We start from the raw sequence: 22,136 nt of genomic DNA, 5'->3' as shown, positions 1-22,136 counted from the left end.
ATTCTCCTGAGTAGAATCTGGTGGTCTACCGTGTCGAATGCAGCGGAGAGATCTAGTAACACAAGTTGAGTGGATTGGCCACTATCTAGGGCTAGCCTGATGTTGTCCGTGACAGCCACCAGGGCTGTCTCCGTAATATGTTTGGGCCTAAAGCCTGATTGCGATGAGTCAAGGCTGCCTGAAGATTCAACATGGTCTGACAGGTGTTTGCTATTATACTTTTCCAAACGTTTGCTCAGGAGAGGTAGAAAGGAAATTGGTCGCAAGTTAGAAAGATCTTCCGTAGAGGCCTTAGTGTTTTTATGAATTGGTATGACTTGTGCTGCCTTCCAATCTAGTGGAAGATGACCCTCCTTCAACAAAAGATTAAGAAGGGAACAAAAAGGAGCTGAAAGTTGTTTAGCAAGAGAGGAGGAGATTTTAGCTGGTATAACATCAAGAGGAGAGCCTAACATCACAGTGCGTATTAAGACTTCCACATCCTCACGAGTCAGGGTGGGGGAAGATCACCAGCGACTGCCAGGGGTTTGTTATTATACTTTTCCAAAAGTTTGCTCAGGAGAGGTAGAAGGGAAATTAGGCACAAGTCAGAAAGATCTTCCGTAGAGGTCTTAGTGTTTTTACGAATTGGTATGACTTGCGCCGCCTTCCAATCTAGTGGAAGATGACCCTCCTTCAAAGAAAGATTAAGAAGGGAAAAATAGGAGCTGAAAGTTGTTTAGCAAGAGAGGAGGAGGTTTTAGCTGATATAGCATCAAGAGGAGAGCCTAACTTCACAGTGCGTATTAAGACTTCCACATCCTCATGAGTCGGGGGGATGCTCACCAGCGACTGCCCCTTCAAATGGGGAGAAGAGTTGTAGGAGTATAAACCCACTGTTCTTGGAAACAGGCCGCTATACCTGGTCTGGTGACAGCACTGTGCTGATCCGTTAACTCTGGTATTTCTGGATGATATATAGGATTAACCTCTCACATCGGAAACTGAGACACCGGGGTAGAACTCTTCTCATACAACCTACCCCTATAAGTAATTAATGTTGTAATATTACTAAAAACTTTGCCGGGCTCCAAGCCACTAGCATACACACAATCTTTAATATCAAATAGAATTTGCGGTGCATCATCCTAAAAATGTTGCTGCCAAAGACCAATCAATGTAGCAGACATAGGGAAACATCCGTTACACATCATGCGTTACAATACATACTTTTACCCCGCATGCCATTACAATGAAAATAGCTTGCTTTAGGGGGTATAAGGTGTTGGATTTAACTCCAATACCTTCCCTACTGTTGCACAGACTGGAGTTGGAAAAGTAAATTATATTATTCAAACATCCAGTGCAACCCCGACAGCAGGTTGGGGTAAACAATTGCGTTGTAACGGCATGTGGGGTAAAAGCATGCATTGTAACTTCAAACAACCAGCAGACATATGCTTAAGAGCAGGCTGCTGTACAAAGTGCTCAGAATCTCGCATAACTGCCCAAACATCCTCCACACTATAAATAGGATTACGACCCCACTGTGCAGCCTGATCTGCTACTACCTTCTTCTCTTCATCCCCCACCCCAGATCGCACTAATTGGCCCATTCACTCCTTAAATTTAATCCAATCTCTATCCTCAAATCCGCGTACTGGCGTCTCAACACTCACAAATATCGGGGATGAAGAACCATAGAAGGAGAAGCAACAGAAGTAACAGGCACAATCATCACTGGCTGTTGCGCTGGAGGCAAGAGAGCAGGAGGTATAGAAGTCAAGGCAGTAGGTGTGTGAACAGTGACAGTTGCCACAGATGGCAAAGACAGAGAGGAAGCAGGGGGTGCTATGGCCAAAGCCGTCGAAACTCCAGCAGTAGACACAGGAACAGTTGGAGCAATTGTCACAGGTTGCTGTGATACCAAGAGAACAACAGGAGATATCCTCTCCGGAGCATATGGGGTCAGGAGTTGAGTGTCTAACAATTCCTCCACTAAAGTATCATTTTCCTCTTGGCCAAGTAAGATTTAGCGAGCTGTAAATGAAACCTCCTATCTGTACATTCAACTCCTGCTTCTTGATTCTCTCTATCATACGCCATAGCTTTCTGAGTCAGTGTTTGCATCTTCCCTTTCCGTGCATCTTTTTCCATCTTCAATTGTCTCTGCCTAGTACTTTCTGCCACGTTCTGAGGAAATCAAGCATAGACTGCCTACATCGTCTTTTGAATAACTGTTCCTGTAAAAACACAATCTTTTGCTCATCAAAAGTGCCCATCCATGGCCACTGTAACTCAGCATTGCCCCTCATATATTTGTGCCATAATGTGTTAAAGATAATTGGGTCAAGACCATACTTCGCATACATATCAAAATTGCCTTCAGGATGCGCCAGCTGAGCTTCTTCTAGTGGAGCATCTGCAGAACAACAACGACAACATAAAGAGAAAAACTTACTTATTCCAGGCTTCTTTCAAAAAGAAAACAAGTTTGATAATCATGCCAGGCAAAGCAATTGCAAAATATTTGATCAAAACGGTCCTCAGACCGCACCAAACTCAAACCACAATGGTACCATATCCACAGAGAACCAAATCAAACTCACTTGATGTCAGTAGCATTGACAAACAGATTCTCCACTGCCGACTCTTCAGACCAAACGGTCAGATTCAAGGGTTTTGCCATTCTGGACTCCAGTCGGGATGACCACTGGGAGAGGCACCATCCGGCAGCATGGAAGGGGCAGCTGCGAGCAATCAGTACTCCTCATGCAGGGATCCCTGAACTATCAGTCTGACATGACGATAGCCTTGACCTCCCCCCATCCGCGGAAAGGGCATGGGTCACTCACCCGAAGGAGTCCCTGTTCAGGCGCCAACTGAAGCAAATGACCTGATTTGTGTCACCCGGGTCACTAATGACCTCTCAGTCTTCCATACCAAAGGAAGAGTCAGACAGACAGTAGAGAATACAAACATATATATGTTTATTCAGATACACTAAGAGTGGAGCTCAGTGTGCCCAGTCTCTAGGAGTGCTGCAGAGGGACTGAAATTGACAAGCATAAAGATACATTATGAACATTTTATACCTGGGCTAGAACACACCCTTAATGGAATTTTCCAGGCAGGTGCTGCAAAGCAATTGAATACGAGAGAAAAAACAATCTCAGTGCTCATATCTTACAAAGTTACAAAGTCCAAGGTTACTCCAGGCAGGCCCGTCACCAGACAAGTGGGAGAAGGACTGTATCAAATGAGAAAGGTCTGCACTTATAAGAACAGTCTATTCATTAGTGAAGCAAAACCCAACTTTGGGGAAGTGAAACTTAGCAGAAGCCTTTTCTCAGAAATAGCACAGGATTCGTTTAAATCATGATTCAAAATGGTGTCTTAACAGAAAATGGTGCAGCGGATGCTAACTTAAATAGGGTAATACGCAAGCAGAAACAATTTCATTTTAACATGTGGTGTTGTGTTTTACATGTCCTAATAGTGAAATTCTGCTTATTTTGTTTTTCACTATTCCAAGGACTATGTCTCCCATATGGGTAACATGGAGATTGCAATGAAATATAATTTGAGCGCAAAATCCCATTGGGAGATTATAGAGATTTGGAGTTTGGGGACTCTGAACTCACAATATGAAAATACATATTTTGGTGAAGTGGGTTTTTTAATTTTCTTGTTTGAAAATACCACTTTTAGAAAGTAGTTATTTCCTTGCTTAACCATTCAGTTCCTCTGACTGTATGTAGAGTCCACGTCTGGGTTAGGATGACAATTGGGCTCTTGCACCTTTCCTCTAGACAGTCCCACAAAGGGACTTAATGGTGTGCCTTGTGTATCCTGATAGGCTATCATAAGGCTGATGGGCCTTCCTGAGCTAGAGTGGTAGGTGGAGTTGTCACTGAAATCTGAATAGGTCTTTGCTTGTCCTCTACCGAAGCTGCTCTCTACCCCACTGTAGTGTGTTTGGAGCCAGGTCAGGGAAAGGCAGGGTTGTGCACTACAAAGTCTTTCCTTTGAAGATTTCTTACCTCAAAGGAAGAAGCTGGTATAAGTACTGGAGCTAGGACTTCATAACTTCAGAACACTTCTGGATTGAGGACATTCTGCCAGGAAGAATAGCTGTGTTGCTGTCAGGAGGAATTACCCCTTTGCTGTTTGCTTTCCTGTATTGGCCTGCTGACACTGCTTCTGTCTTGCACAGTGAAAGGAGTGGACTTTGCTTTCTGTATCCTGCTTCCAAGTTTCTTCAAGGTATTGAGTTGAGCTTGCTGCCTGTTCCAAGTCTCAGGGATAGCAAAGACTTTATCCACATCTTGCTACCAGCACTAAGACTCTTATGCTATGAGTCCTGCAATGCCAAGTGGTGTCAAAACCAGTCCTGGGCCCTTGTAATTGAGTGGTTGAGCTGTAACATCCAGAAAATCAAACCTGATGCTGTCTCAGATGCCACTGTCTGCACTGAACCGTGGTCACCACTGGTAAGGAGCACAACGCATTGACAATGATTACATCGCAGCTCTGGGCTTTCTGACAACATCGCTTTATGCTCTTATCAATGCTGCTGCCCGCACTGAAACCAAGAGCCCAGCTCATGAAAAGCACGATGCATCATCCCTATGACATCGACACCCCTGGAGTTCTGACGACAGCGTCATTGATTCCGACCTCCTCTCTGACTCCGCTGCCTGCACCATGGCTGAGGACACCACTCGTGAAGAGCACGATGCATCGCCCCATCTCTCATTGTATCCCCGGGTCTACTGATGACTGCTCTTCAGCACTGATGCCATGCCACTACAGGCACTAAATCTGTGGTCACCGCTCGTGAAGAGCACAGTGCATCGTCGATATGACATTGCAGCCCTGGCCCTGCCGGTGCCAGTACTCCAGACCAAAACATCACGGAGCTCAACCCCTAGCCGATGTGACTCCAACAACTCAATGACTTCTGCCCGACTTTTGGAACCAGCTTCTGCTGATGCCATCAATGCCTCATCACCGGATCTCAGTGCAAGGTCCCTGAGGCCTCCACTCTTCCAAAGGTACTGTTTTGCCGGTCTAGCCAACACCATATCACTGAACTGTTTTGGTTGGTTCTATCAACTTCAAGTAACTGTATTTTTTAGTGTATTCTTTCAAAATTCATATCTTCTGAGTGTATTCTTTCAAAATGCATCTGTTCACTTGTGTGTGTTGGATTTTTATCGTTTTGGTCTTGTTTTACTCAAATAAATATTGGCTATTTTTCTAAACTGGTGTGGAGTCTTTTTGTAGTGTTTACACTGTGTTATTGTGTATGTATGTACAAGTGCTATACACATTGCCTCTGAGATAAGCCTGACTGCTCGTGCCACGCTACCAAGGTGGTGAGAAGGGGTAGTCTTAGCTGTGTGATCCCCTTACCCTGACTCGAGTCAATATCCCTACTTGGACAGGTTGCATACCGGCTGCCAACTAAAGACCCCATTTCTGGGGCATTTACATGCACTGGTTTTAACAATGGGGATTCTCACTGACACAAGTTGAGTAAGTTTAGCATGTTTTCTTTTTACTGTAGGTTCAATATTTTCAGTTGATGTTGGGGGAAAAAGCATCCTTCACTTTTCAGTATACAGTTGGTGTTGTCAGTTGGTAAGCATTGGTGCAGTTTTGATTCCATTAATGATGCATATTGGGACACATAGTTTGCAGCTGCATGTTTGGGCGGCATTGTGGATGTTTTTCAGTGTGGGAAGTCACCCCCACATAAGAGAATTTTTTAAACATACTATTGAGTAGCATGTACTTACCTATTGAGCACAGTGCACGGGTGATTTGACACTAGAAAGTTTATGAGCGTTTCACGAGTACTTAGCTGCATAATGCTCTCTGGAATTTGCCAGCTTTCTTGGAATTACATATGATTTGTTGTGATTTTTGAATAGTGTCTTCAAAACATACTATGGAGCAACATGTATTTTGCTATTGAGCAAGGTGTGTGGGTGATTTGACACTATTGAATTTATGAGCATTTCAGGAACACTTAGCTGCATGATGTCCTCTGGAATCCGCCAGTGTTTGGGGAATCACACTTGATTTTGCCTGTTACAAATAGTTATTAGTGCTGATGATGTTTCATTTCATTTAAATTATCTTTGTTTTGTAGTTACCCCTGATGAAGGATCTTGGCATCTGACATGCACTTGGAATATCAGTGTATTCATATATCTTCCTTGATTAAAGAAGAATCTTGTATTGCTTTTCAACAAATATTAAGGAACATTTTGCAATATCAAAAGAGTATGTAATGTGGAAAAAAATCATATGTACAAGGAAACCTGGGTTTACACATCCACTGTACGGTGGTAAACTTTTAATGTATATTGTTAACTAGTAGCCCTATGGCTGAAAGTAGTGCAGGCCTGGACCAGTGCACTTAAGTGTGCTAGCTATTTTGAAGACTATTTCAGGTGTTGGTTGGGACCTGCTCTGGCCACGCACGCTCAAAATTTGAAACTATATCTGTTTGTTTATTATTGTATGGAAATCATTTTTTTTTAAAACCATTTTTATTGATTGCAAGAGAGAATATTTACAATACTGAAATCGCATTAATTATGCATACATATATGAAAAAAGAAGCTGTAAATATAGTATTCATTGTATATAAGAGAAAACAGAAAAAGAGAAGAAAAAAAAAAAAAAAGGAAAAACCCAATAAGCGTGCCGGTAACGCAATACAATCATACATTTAGTTTATAAATGATCCCCATATTTTTTCCCTTCGTTCTAGTGCTTTTGTGCCTCTTAGTTTAGCCAGTGATAGCTCCATTGTATAGATTTCATGAATTAGATACCACCAATCCATAACAGTAGGGGGTTCTTTTGATATCCAGGTTCGCGCGATGGCCAATCTCGCACAGGAAAAAATAATTGTTAATAATCCTTAAAATTACTATTATTATCTTGTATATCGAGTAAGATTAAGTGGGCAGATATGGCCGGAAAAGTTATTTGTTTTTTATTAAGAACCGCAATTATTCCTGCCCAAAAAGTTGAAAGTTTCGGGCATTGATAAAGCATATGTTCAATAGCAGCGGCTTCTTTATTACACTTTGGACATTTGGTACGTTCATTAGAAGTATTGCCATATGTCCAGTTTGAGATTCTCTGTGGTGTATAGTATAATTGGGTGATTGTCCTGTAGAATTGTAGCCTTAAATTTGAAGAGTGGACAACTCGATTTATTTGTTTAAATGAGCTGGTAATCTGGTTGGAATTGATATTGATTCCCAGCCTATTAGTCCATTTGTCTGCTATCTTCCCACAATCACCAACATGGCCTTTATTCAACAGAGTATAACTTTTACTAATAAGAGGTTTGGTAAGATTCGAATAGATACATTGAAGAATCTCTGATTGTTCGACGCTCACAATTTTGTTTTTATTAATCAAAATATTTTGTAGCTGTATGTATTTAAAATACATGGGATCTTTAATCTTATATAGTATTTTTAATGTATTGAAGCTTAGGAAACCTTCTGAACCATAAAGATCTCCTAAAGATTCAATACCATGATCTAGCCATTGAACGCTAGCGCCATCAGAGAAGATGTTTGGTAACCCCGGGTTCCCCCATATTGGTAGTTCAGCGTTAAAAAAGGGAATTTTATTAGTGTCTATAATTTGATCCCAGATTCTTTTGATGGCTCTAACAGTCTTGAATTTAACTCTTTTGTAGTAGTTTGGGTCATGGACCATAAATAAGAATTGGTTGCTTTGTGGCCCTAGCACGAATTGGTGGTAGAACAGAGGAGTTTCTTTGGACAAGAGGCTGCGTATACGTGAGATAAAAGTAGCAAAAAAGTAAATTTTTAGTTCTGGAAAGTTTAATCCTCCTTTTTCAATAGATAGTTTCTGTGCCGTCATTGACCTGCGGGCTTTTTTGTATCCCCATATATAGTTGCTACAGATACTTTCTATCCTCTTAATGTAAGATTTATAGTTGTAACGGGATAGATCTAAACAGGTAAAGTATTTTTGGTACTATTTTCATTTTAATTGTATTGATGCGTCCGATCAAACTAAGTGGTATTTTATGCCAATTTTTGAGAGTGGATGTAGTATCCTTTAGTAGGGGCTCATAGTTTAATGAAATGATTTTATCAATGTTCGAAGTAAGTTTCACCCCTAGATATGTAGCGTCAGGGCATAAGCCTATTATCGGTTGAAGTGGTTTATAATTCGCTATCACTTGAGTTTTATTAACATTTAAGCGACAGCCCGATATATCGCCGAAATCACTAGCTTCCTTAATTATATTAGGTATAGCTTGTACCAATTTGGTGGTAATGATGGCAATGTCCTCAGCAAAAGCTGTAATTTTTAAGGTATTGCCTTCATGTTCTATTGGAATAATATGGTCTTGGATCGTAAGAGCATTTAGGAATGGTTCTAAGGCTAAGGCAAAGAGCAGGGGTGAAAGAGGGCTCCCCTGTCTAGAACCCCTTTTTATCAAGAAACTGTCTGAGTTATTACCTAGATAGCTTACTATAGCTGTTGGTGTTTCGTATAGGGATTGTATCCATCTCAAGTATTGTCCCTGTATACCAAATGATCTTAATGTTGCCCATAAATACTCCCACCCCACTCGGTCAAATGCTTTCTCAGCATCTAGCATAACCATTCCGAGTGGGGTGTGAGTAACCGCCGCAACATCAAAAGCAGTTATTGCGGTGTTAATATGAGCAGTAGTGTCTCTCCCCACCACAAATTCATGTTGTTGACAGTTAACCAGATCGGGCATTATAGGGGCTAGCTGGTCGGAAAGTATTTTGGCGAAAATATTTGCGTCAGTATTGATTAATGAAATTGGTCGGTATGATCCCTGTTCTTCCGGTGGTTTGTTTTTTTTCCCCAAAAAATTATTTTTGCTATGCGCCAAGAAATGGGGGCACTACCTGTTTCAGCTATAGAGTCTATCACCTAATAAAACAGAGGAAGTAATTCTTGTTCGCAGATCTTATAGATCTCCATAGGCAGATTGTCTTCGCCTGCGGCCTTGCCTAAAGGGAGTGAATATATAGCCTTTTTTATTTCTTCCATTGTGATTTTAGTATCGAGTATTTAGTTTTTTTCCGAATCTATTCTTGCAGGTCTATGAATTTCTAGATAGGATTCTATTGTTTCTAGTGTGGGTGTATTCTCTGGGGTATATAGATAGCAGTAGTATTTAGCGAATTGTTCTAAGATCTGTTCTGATTTTTTATATTTTTTGGAATCCAACCCTTTTATTATTTTTATGGTGGTTTTAGCCTTTTTATCAGCTACTTTATAAGCCAAAATTTTTCCAATTCTATCTCCCCCTTCATATTGTGTTAATTTGTATTTATGTATTTTGTAGCTATATTTTTCTCTAAGAGTTTTCTTTAGGACTGCTCTTAATGAGATTAGTGTCAGTTTTATCTCTTCAATATTAGTGTTACCTTGTGTAATAGCATCTGCAAGTTGTTGTTCGGCTACTAAAATAGTGGCAGTAGCTAATTTTTCAACTCTTCTCTTGTCTGCGTTATCCCGGAATATATATTGTTGTGTATAGCCTCTGACACTACATTTACAGGAGTCCCATACATGGTTAACAGCAGTGGAATTAATATTTAATGATATATACTCTAGTATGTGGTTCTTCAGACCCAAGATGAATTTAGGATCCGTAAGTAAGTATCTAGGGAATGTGAATTGGCGAATAGTTTGTTTAGTATCCAATATTTTGAATTCAAACAGTATCGGATTATGATCAGAGGTAACTTTGGGACAGGTTTCTATTTCGCAATCAGTTAGAATATTATCAGTTGTCCATACCGGATCAATCCTAGAGAGAGTTTGGTGTGGGGCGGAGAAGTAGGTGAAGCCGGGGATTGTAGGATATTTAGTGCGCCAAACGTCTTTCAAATTATGTATCCTAGCTAGTTCCTCTATGGCATATCTCACTTTCCTCATCCTATTTCTAGTGCATTTACTGGTAGAATCTATAGTATAGTTCATAACGCAATTAAAATCCCCCATTAACACCAGTTCCCCATCCCAGTCAAGTAGTTCAATAGTCAAATATTCATACAGTTTGGGTATATCAACATTTGGGCCATAGATAATACAAAATACATAGCATTTTTGATTAAATTGCAGTTGAGCTATTGCCCACCTGCCTTTAGCATCACTAGTAGTTTTGGTAACATTTAGTTTTAACCATTTTTGTTTCAAAATAGCAACTCCTCGGTTGGTTGTATCTATAGTTGAACAGACAACAAGATCGTAGCCCATTTGTGATAATAATTTGCGGTCACTGTATCTAATGTGAGTTTCTGAGAGGAATACCATATGTGGTTTGTACATATTAATTTCTTCTTGTACCAGTTTTCTTTTACATTTATTATTAAGACCGCCAACATTCCAAACCAAACATCTAAGAGAAGACATAAATTATAGTGGTCTCATTTATTCTTCTCCATATATTAAGTTCAAAAATCTTGTTATTCTTTTTTTACAAATTTTCCTCTCTTGCAATAGTTTCCCCCCCCCTTCCTCTCCCCCCCCCCCTGACCACCCACTAGGGACAGCTGGTTGTATGGAAATCAAAGCCTTCTCTTATAAAAGTTTTATTTTACCAGGCCAACATGGCAGTTTACAACTGTCACAAACAGGCTGCAATGGCAGGCCTGAAGCATGTTTGAAGTGCTACTTAAGTGGGTGATGCAATAAGTGCTGCAGGCCCATTACTTGCATTTAATTTACAGGCCCTGGGCACAGTTAGTGCCACTTTACTGAGGACTTACAAGTAAATTAAATATGCCAATTATGTATAAGCCAATTGTATCTTGTTTAAAGGAGAGAGCACCAGCACTTTATACTTTAGCACTTGTTAGCAGTGGTAAAGTGCACTGTCTCTTAAGGCCAACACAAACGAATTCAACAAAACTAGGAGTGAAGGCAAAAAGCTTGGGGATGATCCTGCCGAAAAGGCCAGGTCTGGCACTCATAATAGCTGATAAAAAGGGTGCTGTTTCGACCTTCTCTTTATGCCATGTTCCTGAAGAACATTGACTCAAAATAGCAAGAGCTCCCTGAGGGTAGATGTTGCAGATACAACAGGGTGAAGGTAAATTGAATAGGACACACTGTTTTGTTCTGCAGGCACAAAGTGTTTGTAATGGCCCCTATTCACAAACTCCGTGGACTGTGCAATCAGAAAGAATGCATTCAGTGGGAAGTAAAAAGAAGTGCACCCTGCATTATTGTTTGGGACTTTAACATAGAGTAGTCTCCCCATCAACCACATCCGACTATGGATGCAGTGCTATTAACGTGCACTGCCGATCCAGGAAAATCTTTTTCTCTCATGGTGCTTAAAATATCTCATGTGTTGAAAATGTACTACAGGTTGAGCTGCAACTGAACAACCTGGTAAAGTATTTTCTATTTTTTTGTTTTTTTTTTAAATTCTTTTTATTGAAGGATTTTTATATATTTACCTCCCTCTGGGACACAGAGGGGGCGTGGAACAGGTAAACAATACAACATAACCATGGAATATTCATACAATACATCTCCATATAACAGACATAGAGTAAGGTAGAACTTCTTCTTCAAAACAAAATATAACATCAGTCACGATTAAGATTAGCTCAATATCCTAAAACTTATATATTGATTTGCTATCCTTTTATGCATTAAGTATCCACTAGTTAATATCGAATATATACAATTTATATACAATTTATATACAAATGCGGTTTATATACATTTTCTATATACATCATCCTTCTTCCTTCCATTTCGTTATGGCCTCCCATATTTTCAAGCCAAGTTTCCTCGAATTTTTCCCCCTTCTTGAGTAGATTGCTCTTTCTAAATTATGTATACTCAGCAGCCTGGCTAACCATTGCTGAAATGATGGTACCGTTTGATCTAACCATGCAGATGCTATACATAGTCTATACACTGCCATGGCGATGAAGATACAATATTTCCCTGCTTCATCTTCATTACTACCATCTGTCCCTAATAATATAGTCACAGGTGTTAAATTAACAACTAATTTTAATGCCCTTTGTAAGAACGTTTCAATTTCCTTAAGTAATATGACTAAATTTGGACATGTTGCAAACATATGAATGGCATCCGCATTTGCACTCGTACACCTGGGGCAATGTATACCATTTGTCGCTCCCCATTGTGCTAATTTAGCCGGGGTATAGTAAAGCCAGTACAAGGTCTTGTATTGCTGTGCCTGTAGTGATGCAGAACACAAAATATTTATCCCTAAGTCTAATGAGTCTTTAAAACATTCTTGTTCTATACCCAACTTCGCTGCCCAACTTTCCCCCCATTTGGCCATGTCATCTAATCTATGCTCATTTAACTCTGCGTAGAACCTTTTAATAGTGCAATCTACTCCACTCTCTATTATTTCTAATATATTGTTTTTTTCAAATCCTCTCGTCCCCCCTCTTTTATTCTGTAGAAAACTTCTTACTTGTAAGTATTTAAAAAAAATGACTTCTTGGCAAATTAAATTTTTTCTGTATTATTCCAAATTGTTTCATCCCTTGTGTCCCCTCTATTTTGTACTTACACACTTGCGTCTGAAAACCCAAACCTGCTTCTAAGGTTAATGCTGCTTTGGGATAGATAGATAGATAGATAGATAGATAGATAGATAGATAGATAGATAGATAGATAGGTAGGTAGGTAGGTAGGTAGGTAGGTAGGTAGATAGATAGATAGATAGATAGATAGATAGATAGATAGATAGATAGATAGATAGATAGATAGATAGATAGATAGATAGATAGATAGATAGATAGATAGATAGATAGATAGATAGATAGATAGATAGATAGATAGATAGATAGATAGATAGATAGATTTCCCAGCACGGCATTCCGAGCTGGAAAATAGTCCAATGGTATGAAGGGTCAGTGAGAAAACTTCTTGCATTTCGTTTTTCAAGAATAAATTACCTCTTTCGGAATTTTTTCTTAAAAATTGTTTTATTAAAAATTGTCACCTATATACAAACATGCCATCCGCTGATCAAAGATTCGCTTTTTTCAGTGGAGCATCCACAGCACCAAAGGCTGAGAGATCCCAGCTTCCCTGGCTGTATGGTGGGAGGTCTTATGCCAGATAGGTGGAGGTGATGGACTCTGTCAACCTGGTGGACCATCTCCCATCCTTTATATGACCCCTCAGTCCCTTTGGTTCAGGAGTATAGATCTCCATCTACGTTAACCAGCATAAACCGGTAGATCCTGAGATGTCCATGCATTTACAGTAGATGCAGTTCAGTTTTTCAATTACTCTTTATTCTCCCTTTCTTAATGCGATTTCAAACATCACTAATTTTACTAAGACCCCGTTCTCTGGTGAACAACATTGCAGATTACTTTTTTTTAAAAAGGACCCTCAGGTATTTTCGCGAAATAAACATTTACAAACTGAAAAAGTGTGCATCGGCTTTCTTCTGCAAGGAGCCTCAGCGGCCCAACTTTAATTATACACACTCGATAATTTTCATACAGCATGTTTAGCCCATCCATCCAAAATACCCTCCAGATGTTATGGATTTTTTTTCTTTAACGAATTGTTTACATTATTGCTTTCCACACATTAATTCTTCTGCAGCTTGCTTTAGCAGGGCGGTGCAAGGTGAAGTGAGTCTAATGGTCAGGAAAGTGAGACCGCATTGGGGCCGCACTGTACTCGGAGCATTTTTGTGCCTTTTGCGTGGCGCAAAGATAAATAATTGAACAGACTGTTTTATTCATGTGGCTTGCATATTAACGTAGCTTCAATTTGCTTCTAGACCTATATTACCTTGAAGCGTTTAATAATAAATAAGCATGTGAAATACACACAAATTAATTCAAGAGAAAACTTTTCTTGCTAGCCTGAAAAGATTCGTGTACATCGGAACCTGCTGTACAATATGAGTTTTCTGCACAGCATCCAGAAACGTATTTCAAAGAACAGTCTAATGCAGTGGTTCTTATCCTGGGGTCTGCTATATCATCAAATATATTATTAGTATATTAAGGGCCCCCTTTATGAGGAAGTGACACAATGCACCTCAAGTCACGCACTGCGTGGAAGGGAAAGGGCAGGAATGCTCCCTGTTTACGGCAATACAGTGCATTCCTGTGCTTTCCCTTGAAATTGCGCCCCTTTGGCCACCTAGCGCCAACGCATTCAGGATTGTTTTTGTGCAGGAAGTAGCACCTTCCTGCATGAAAACAATCGTGAGATGAATCTCTTTCTATATGTGCCGCAGAATTCACTCATAGAAAGAGGAAGAAACGTGAAATACAGATATTTCACTCTGTTAAGCTTCCCCTGGGAAGGTGTACATTTTTGGGGCATCCCCAGCTTTACAGGTTCTTGTAAATCTGCAGATGCGTCAAAATCCTTGGAGATGCGTGGGAACACCCACACAACGTCAACAGAATGCCTACCCAGTGCAGAGTAATGCAACGCAATAATTTGTGCTGAATTGTATTACTCCAGGTGTATTTAAAAACTTTTGGGGGCAATTGGCGACTCTACCTGCTGGTTCTTTCCTGGCTCCCCTGCCCTGACGCTGGTTGTCCTGTCTGCTTTCTCGTCCTCCCACCGCCGCGCACAAAACTACTGCGGCCGCCGAGAGGAGGACTACGCTCCCCAGGGTGCTTAGCGGCAGAAGCCGCCCACGTCATTTGCCGCGCCCGGAGGCGCTTTAAATTGCGCTTACTCCCAGTGGAGCGGGTGTATTTAAAAACCTTTGGGGGCAATTGGCGACTCTACCTGCTGGTTCTTACCTGGCTCCCCTGCCCTGACGCTGGTTGTCCTGTCTGCTTTCTCATCCTCCCGCCGCCGCGCACAGAACTACCGCGGCCGCCGAGAGGAGGACTACGCTCCCCAGGGTGCTTAGCGGCAGAAGCCGCCCTCGTCATTTCCCGCGCCCGGAGGCGCTTTAAATTGCGCTAACTCCCTGCATCGCGGCAGCACCGCGGGAGAAGCCCGGGACAAGGGCGGGGCCGTCTGTGGCTGTCAGGGGCCAAAAGAGGCCGGACTGGGCCCCTCCTCTTACATCTGCGGTTAAACATTACCAGAGACATCTATTAGTGAGGTTTGAGACATTCCTGAACTGGTCATTTTTCTTGATTGTTGGCTTTAATTCTGTCCGGGAATTGTCTAACTTTATTAAGGTTTATCAGATCATTATGGCTAAAGCAAACCTTAAAGTGTGCTCTGGGGCTGCGGGGGTGGGGACTTTGGATGCATTTCTTAAACGGGCAGAATCTGTTTTGGCAAAGGAAATCGAACTTGTAGAAAGGAGGTTATCCCTGGATCCTTCTTGCCAAGCCGTTCTCCCGATACCAAGTCCAGAGACGTCTGTTAGTACCGTCGCTCTTCCCGATCCTATGGGTCCCTTCCAGGTTCCGAATGGGTCTGTTTTAGATGTTAGCTTATCAATCTCCTCTGGCTCTTCCCCTGTACCAAGTTTACCTCCCTCACCCCCAGTTACACGCACTAGGCAACTACGGGCTACGACTGCTATTAGTAGTAAAGCTCTATCGGAGAAAAGAAAGGCTAGTAATGCCCCTAAAGGTAACCGGCAGCAAGCAAAACAGCCTAGGAATATAAATTCTGCATCTGGGTCTGGCAGACGGGAAGCAAATGCCACAAACCAGGTTACTGTGGGCAGGGCTCAAGGAGGAAATGAGCATAATGAGCAAAATGTAGTAAACAATATGGGGGGTAAGATGTCTGAGTTTATGAGGCTTATGGATGAACGGTTGAGGGCACTTATATCTCCAGTAATGGATAAACTTGAGCAAATAGATGGTAGACTTAATGTTATTGAAAGAAACATTTCACATCAGAAAGTCACAACGCTCGGGACTAATTTACCCGTAGTTCATTCTTTAAGTACACTCACAACTACAGTTACTGATCTGGTGGACTCTATGATGACCCCTGTACCCCAAGATGCGGCACCTACTATTCTACCTACAGCCATAGGAGCTAAACAAGGTGCAAAGCTTGGTCCCAGGGGCCCAGTGGGGAGATTAAGTCCTCTTGCACAGGCTGCTGAAAGGGAGTCTTTCTCGCTGCATCTCCCTCCGGAGGCTTGCCGGTATTCTATAATCTTGGCAAATGTCCCGAAAATTAAGGATGGTAGAGAGGAACACTGGACTACACTAAAAAATAAAGTCCTCCACTTCTTAACTAATAAAACAGTGTTAGGTGAACACTTGCTTAATAATTTTAAAATGGTGAGAAGGGTACCATGGGTGGGCAAGACTAAGAAGATTATGAAGGGTGATTGCGTTTTTGTGAGTTTTGACTGCCCCGAATTGGTTGACAATATTCTGAGGCAGGCAGGATCAGCTAGGATTCACCATGACTATGTTAATGTACTCCCATTGGGGTTTTTCTATCCACCACATAACACTGGAGCTAAAAGAAAGGGAGAGCACGGCACCCAGATAGTTCCCTTTACTAGTTCTGTTGCATTGAGCAACTGATACGAGGCTCTAAGTTCACAGGATGCAAATGACTGACTCTGTGGCAGAAGATCTTTGGACCAGGAAATGGCCGGTCCTGTTGATGATCACAAGTGTGTTCGCCCTCTGAACTTGGGTCACAGGGTTCTATTTTTTCCACAGTGATAGACAGTGTTGCATCCACTGGCCCTGGAGATACTAATATTCCCCCCAGAGAAGTAGGCCTATTGGGAGCTAGAGTACACTGGGACCCTGAATTCCCTAAGAGAGACACTGACCATACCCTAACGTCATTGGTCTCATGGAATGTGGCAGCTTCAAGAGTAAGGCGTCATCTACAGATTGGCTGACTTTTCTCGATGGGAGGGATCTAGTGCTTCTCCAGGAAACCTGGTTGAATGCTCCAGAGTATAGACCTGGATTCCTTAGTTTTAGTGTTCTTGCAATCCCAAGCCAACATGGAAGATCAAAAGGGGGACTTTTAACGTGGGTCAGACAAGACAGTAGATATAATGTGACCCAATTAGACTCCAAAAGTAATGATATATTGTTAATTCAAATTTGTTGCCCCGATTGCAGCGATCTCTTTGTTTTTAATGTTTACTCAAGGGGAATGCAGGGTGGGAAACCGTCCAAGACTGTTGAAGAACCAGAAACCCTCCTTGAGCTTTATTCCATTAAAGGTAATACTATAGTTGCGGGAGATTTTAATTTCTGTTTCGAACCGCTGGATAGCAATGATATGGACCTCACCTCGGAAGAAGATAGTATATGGAACATCCCTCAGTTGACACTTCCGCCAATCAAAAAATGGACAGAGGCTGCTTTACAGCTTAAGGTCCTGTGTGTTGGTCTAGGGATGAGAGCAATAAATGGTAGATCAGCTTCTGGCGAATACGGGGCTTTTACCTTTAACAATGGTTTACGTAAGAGCCGCATTGATTATATATTCACCAATAAAGAGAATTGTTCCAATGTAAAGGACATGGTGGTATTAGAAAGGGCTGAAAGCGATCATGATCCGCTCTGCCTTACATTTATTTTATGGAAACCCGTAAGGGAGGAAACTAATCCTGATAGGGTTGACATCGTCTTAACAAACGATGCCAGGCGTATTAGATGGGCGAACTGTTCAACGAGTGAGGCGAAGTTAACAGCAATGAGGGAACTGACTATCCAGGCGACAAATGATCTCCAAAAATGTATAAATCAGGAGGGGGTTGTGGCAGATCTAAATCCGATCCACACAAATTTTTTAATAAGCTTAGGGCTTTTTTTATGAAAAATGGCCGCTTTAAGTCTAATAGGCCTGTTAAGAAGGAAGATCAGTGGTATGGGAAGTCATGCAGGTCTGCGTACAAAGCTCTGGCTGTGGCAATAAAAACTAAAGATAGAGCTAGAGTTAAAAGTGCACGTGCATTTTATAAAAAAGTACAATATGATGCTAAACGTGCTTGGGATGAGGAGTTTTGGAGGGAGCTGTATTCAGCAAGCAGGGAACGCTCAATGTGTACCTTTTGGGATATGGTCAAGTGGGGTAGGGGGATTCAGAGGTGCGAACCAATTAACTATGTCTCGCCTGATCTGTGGGTCTCCCATTATGCCGCTCAGTTTGCATCTCAAGAAATGACCACGGATGTAACTGAGGGTCCTGTGTTTTCTAACTTGGGCATAGTTCCCGTACACTCCGAGAGAATAGAGGTGAGAAAGGTACTGAATTCCATCCCTAAGGGCAGAGCACCTGGTCTGGATTCTATTCCAGCCGACCTTTTTATGCACGATAAAGAGCTCTGGGAACCATATATCCAAAACCTAGCAAATGGTATCGCCAATGTCTCGCCCATACCACTTACCTGGAAAAGTGTGGTGATCATACCGATCCACAAAAAGGGGGAGCACTCTGATCCAGGAAATTACAGGCCTATTAGCTTGATAGATTGTATTCAGAAGGTTGTTGCAAGGCTTGTTCTGCAGAGAATCCTAGCTTGGATTGAGGAGGAAGAAGTACTGTCACCTCTCCAGGCAGGATTCCGCAGTCACACAAGTACTATAGACCAAGTTTTAAGATTCCTTTTAATTTACTGGCGGGTGGTAGTCCTTGTGGGTGGGGGGGTATGCTATTTGCGGCGTTCGTCGACCTCAAATCGGCGTTTAACCTGGTGCCTCGAGAAAAAATGTGGGCAGTTTTTGCAGACCAGGGCATGCCACTTAGCATCTTGTCCTTTCTTAAGAAATTACATGAGGACAACTTTGCTCAAATCGGATGGAACCAACAGGGTAATGTCACAGATAAATTTCCTATAGAGAGGGGAGTACGTCAAGGGTGCGTACTAGCCCCAACCCTTTTTTCTTTATACATCAACAGGGTGATCAGCTACTTTATGTACCGACCGACCGATGCCCCAAATTTGGATGGTAAGCTGATCCCCCTGTTGATGTTTGCAGATGACACTCTTTTAATTCCAAAACGCAGCAGGGCCTTCAACGAGCCATCGATGTGTTTGAGGTCTTTTGCAAGGATCACAAACTTAAACGTCAGCAAGACCAAGTTTATGGTACTTCACAAGTCCAAACATGTCAGAGGCAATGTGGCATTGAATGGGGTCAGACTAGAACAGACTCAGGTTTTTTCGTACCTGGGTATTACCCTCGCATCCAAATTAGATTGGAAACCACATGTTACACAGTTGGTTACTAAGCATGCTCAGCTAACAGGAGCTCTAACTAAGGAATTATTCCTTTCTCACACAAGGCCATTAACGCCCGCATTGAAAATCTATGACGCTAAAATAGCCACAGCAGTTTTATATGGGGCGGAAATGTGGGGATTCAGCAATTTAGCTCACTTGTCTAGGTCCCAAAACAAGTTCCTACGTGGGGTCACGGGCCTTCCCGTATCGACCCCGCTGACTCCCCTCTTTTATGATTTAGGCACCCAGTGCCTGGAGGATAAGGCCCATTACAGACCGGTGGCGTACTGGAGGAGATTGTGGGTTACCCCAGAACTCTCCCAGTACGCGAGGGCCTTCCTAGAAGTTAGAAATGCCGATAAGGCTTACAAAATCCAATGGTTCTGGGAGGTAAAGTCCATCTATTCTGCCATGGGCTTGGCTAGCTTATGGGAGGATCCTACAGCAAATATCTCCCCCCCCCCACCCCCCAGGAAAACCTTAAGAGATCTTTATTGGAGCCTGGTTACAGTGAAGAGATTTGCCCCCACATGCATCAATGTTCCCTTTTGCGAATCGGTATTTGCGAATTTTAGGGAATCGCAATTACCGATTCGCAAAATGGTATGCATCAAATTTTTCGCAATTTTAATGCGATTCGGTAAAATTCGCAATTTTTACCGAATCGCATTAAAAATGCGAATTCATAATTGCGAATTCGCAGTTTGCGAATTCGCAAATTGCGAATTTCCGCACATGATGCATCTCATACCAATCACACCCTGGAAGCTCTGCTTGCAATTAGACCCACCTGAGGCCCACTTTCAACTGCTGGTGAGGCTTTTTTCAGTTGGAAAGCTGTCTGCTGGAGGAGTAAGAGGCTCTCTGTGGTTTTTGGAGATTTTGAAATGGCAGAAAATATTTCTGAGGAGCCACTTGTCAGGAAAAGGAAAGTTAAATTTAGTGAACAGGAGTTAGAGATTCTTATTGAAGAGGTGACTGCGCACAATGATCAGCTTTTTGGAAAGCTGTCTTTGAAGGTTCCTGAAGGGGTCAAAAGGAAAATTTGGCTTGCAATACAATCAAAAGTTAATGCTGTTGGTGTTGCGCACAGAGACATCAACAACCTTCAAAAGAGATGGTATGACCTGCGTAGTCGTGCCAAAGAAAAGATTGCGACACGCACCAAGTCAGCCAAGAAAACTGGTGGTGGGACTCCCAGGGACAGACCAAACACACCTCTGGAGGACCTGATTGAAGGAACCCTTACCACTGAAGCGGTCATTGGAGTCATTGACATTGATACTTCAGATCAAGCAGGACCCTCACAAGGTAAGAAATTTTTGGTTTTCATGCAATTGTTAATGTCACTGTGGCACACATGCCCTTGACTTGGACACTGTGCTGCAGTTGTGTTTTTCAAGATAATGTCTGAAACAGTAATGAGTTATTTATAGATGAAAGTAGTGCAACCTGGGAGTTGTAGTTTCCTGTAAATAACCTGACAGATATGCTTTATTCATAAACTTTAAAAACATCATTCATGCATGCATTACTGTAGGATAATAAATAGGCTTGACACAAGAGAATGTCATTGAAATATTTATTAATTAGAGCAGACAACACATATTTAACACTTCACAAACTCATATTAAAATATACTCTGTTTAATCTTAGATGCAGAGGTGGACACTGACTTCATTGAGTATGCTGAGTCTTTCACTCAAAATCTACTGGAATCTGCAGAAATGAATTCTGGATCCACTTCTCCCACAGTGCAGCCAACAACTTCACAGCGCAGAGTGCGTCACATTCAAGAGTCAGATTGTGAAGAGGCTCCTAATGTAACTGTTGAAAATCAAAATGTGTCTGAAAGTCAAGCTCCTGTTCAAAGGCAACTAGGCAGGCGACAGAGAATTCAGCCTTTTGTGAGGCGGAGGGCACGTTCTTCATTCCACCAAACAGCCACAGATGGAGATACAAGTGCCAGTAAAGTTGAGCTAAAGCTGCTCAAAGTGCAACTTCTACAGGGAAAAGACATAAGGGTGATAAAGGGTAAATTCAATCAAGTCAGAAAGGACATAAGTGTTATTAGCAAAACTCTCACTCACATGACCAAGATTTTTGAAAGAGCACATTCTGAAACATCTAAAAAACTGGACCGCATGGCAGTTGCCATGGAAGCAATGTGCAACACAATGCAGTCTCAACAAATTGCAAATGCTAAAAGATGTATTAGGTCAATGTTAAGTAATCAGGCATGTTGTAGGTCAATGAATATGATGTGCCGCACCAATGCTCAGCTCATTAAACCAGTTCTGGACATGCAGAAAGATGTCTCCCAGTGTTGTAGGGACATAACCAGAGGAATGAATGCACTGGAAACCATTGCAAATGACAGGCAAAAGTCTACTTCAAACAGTCTTTGTAAGGAAGGCTCTCTATGTAATGATCAAGAAAGTAACAATGCAGAAGGAAGTACTAGTAAATTTGGGGAACGCCGTAGCCATAGGAAATGTGACTCTGGAAAAAGTAAAGACATTGGGGTAGCTACTGCATCATCTAAGGCATTAGGGGTGCGTAGTAGAAAGAAATAAAAAAATTGTCATGTACAGTTACATCTTTTTGTTTTGGAGTATTTGAAGTTTTCTGTTACTGTATAAAGTAAGGCTTTCAGATTTCATTGGTAGTGAAAGAAGTTGCATGTCATCTTTATCAACTTTAACAATTGTGTTTTTGAACTTAATAAACCAAACATGTTAGCACACTCAAAACCCTTCATGCGTCATACCTCTACTAAAAATAATGTTTAGTGATCTCCGCCCTCCTCCTCCTACCCTCTGCTGCGTCTGGTCCATGTGCTCTTGGTACAGGTTGCTGAGGTTGATTGTCAATGTTGTCAAATTCATCCTCTACATCAAATTCCAGGCCTCTCTTGGTGGCTACATTG

Source organism: Lissotriton helveticus, chromosome 1_1 (assembly GCF_964261635.1).
Source record: "Lissotriton helveticus chromosome 1_1, aLisHel1.1, whole genome shotgun sequence".
NCBI classification, from domain to species: Eukaryota; Metazoa; Chordata; class Amphibia; order Caudata; family Salamandridae; genus Lissotriton; species Lissotriton helveticus.
This window is presented reverse-complemented; position numbering follows the sequence as displayed.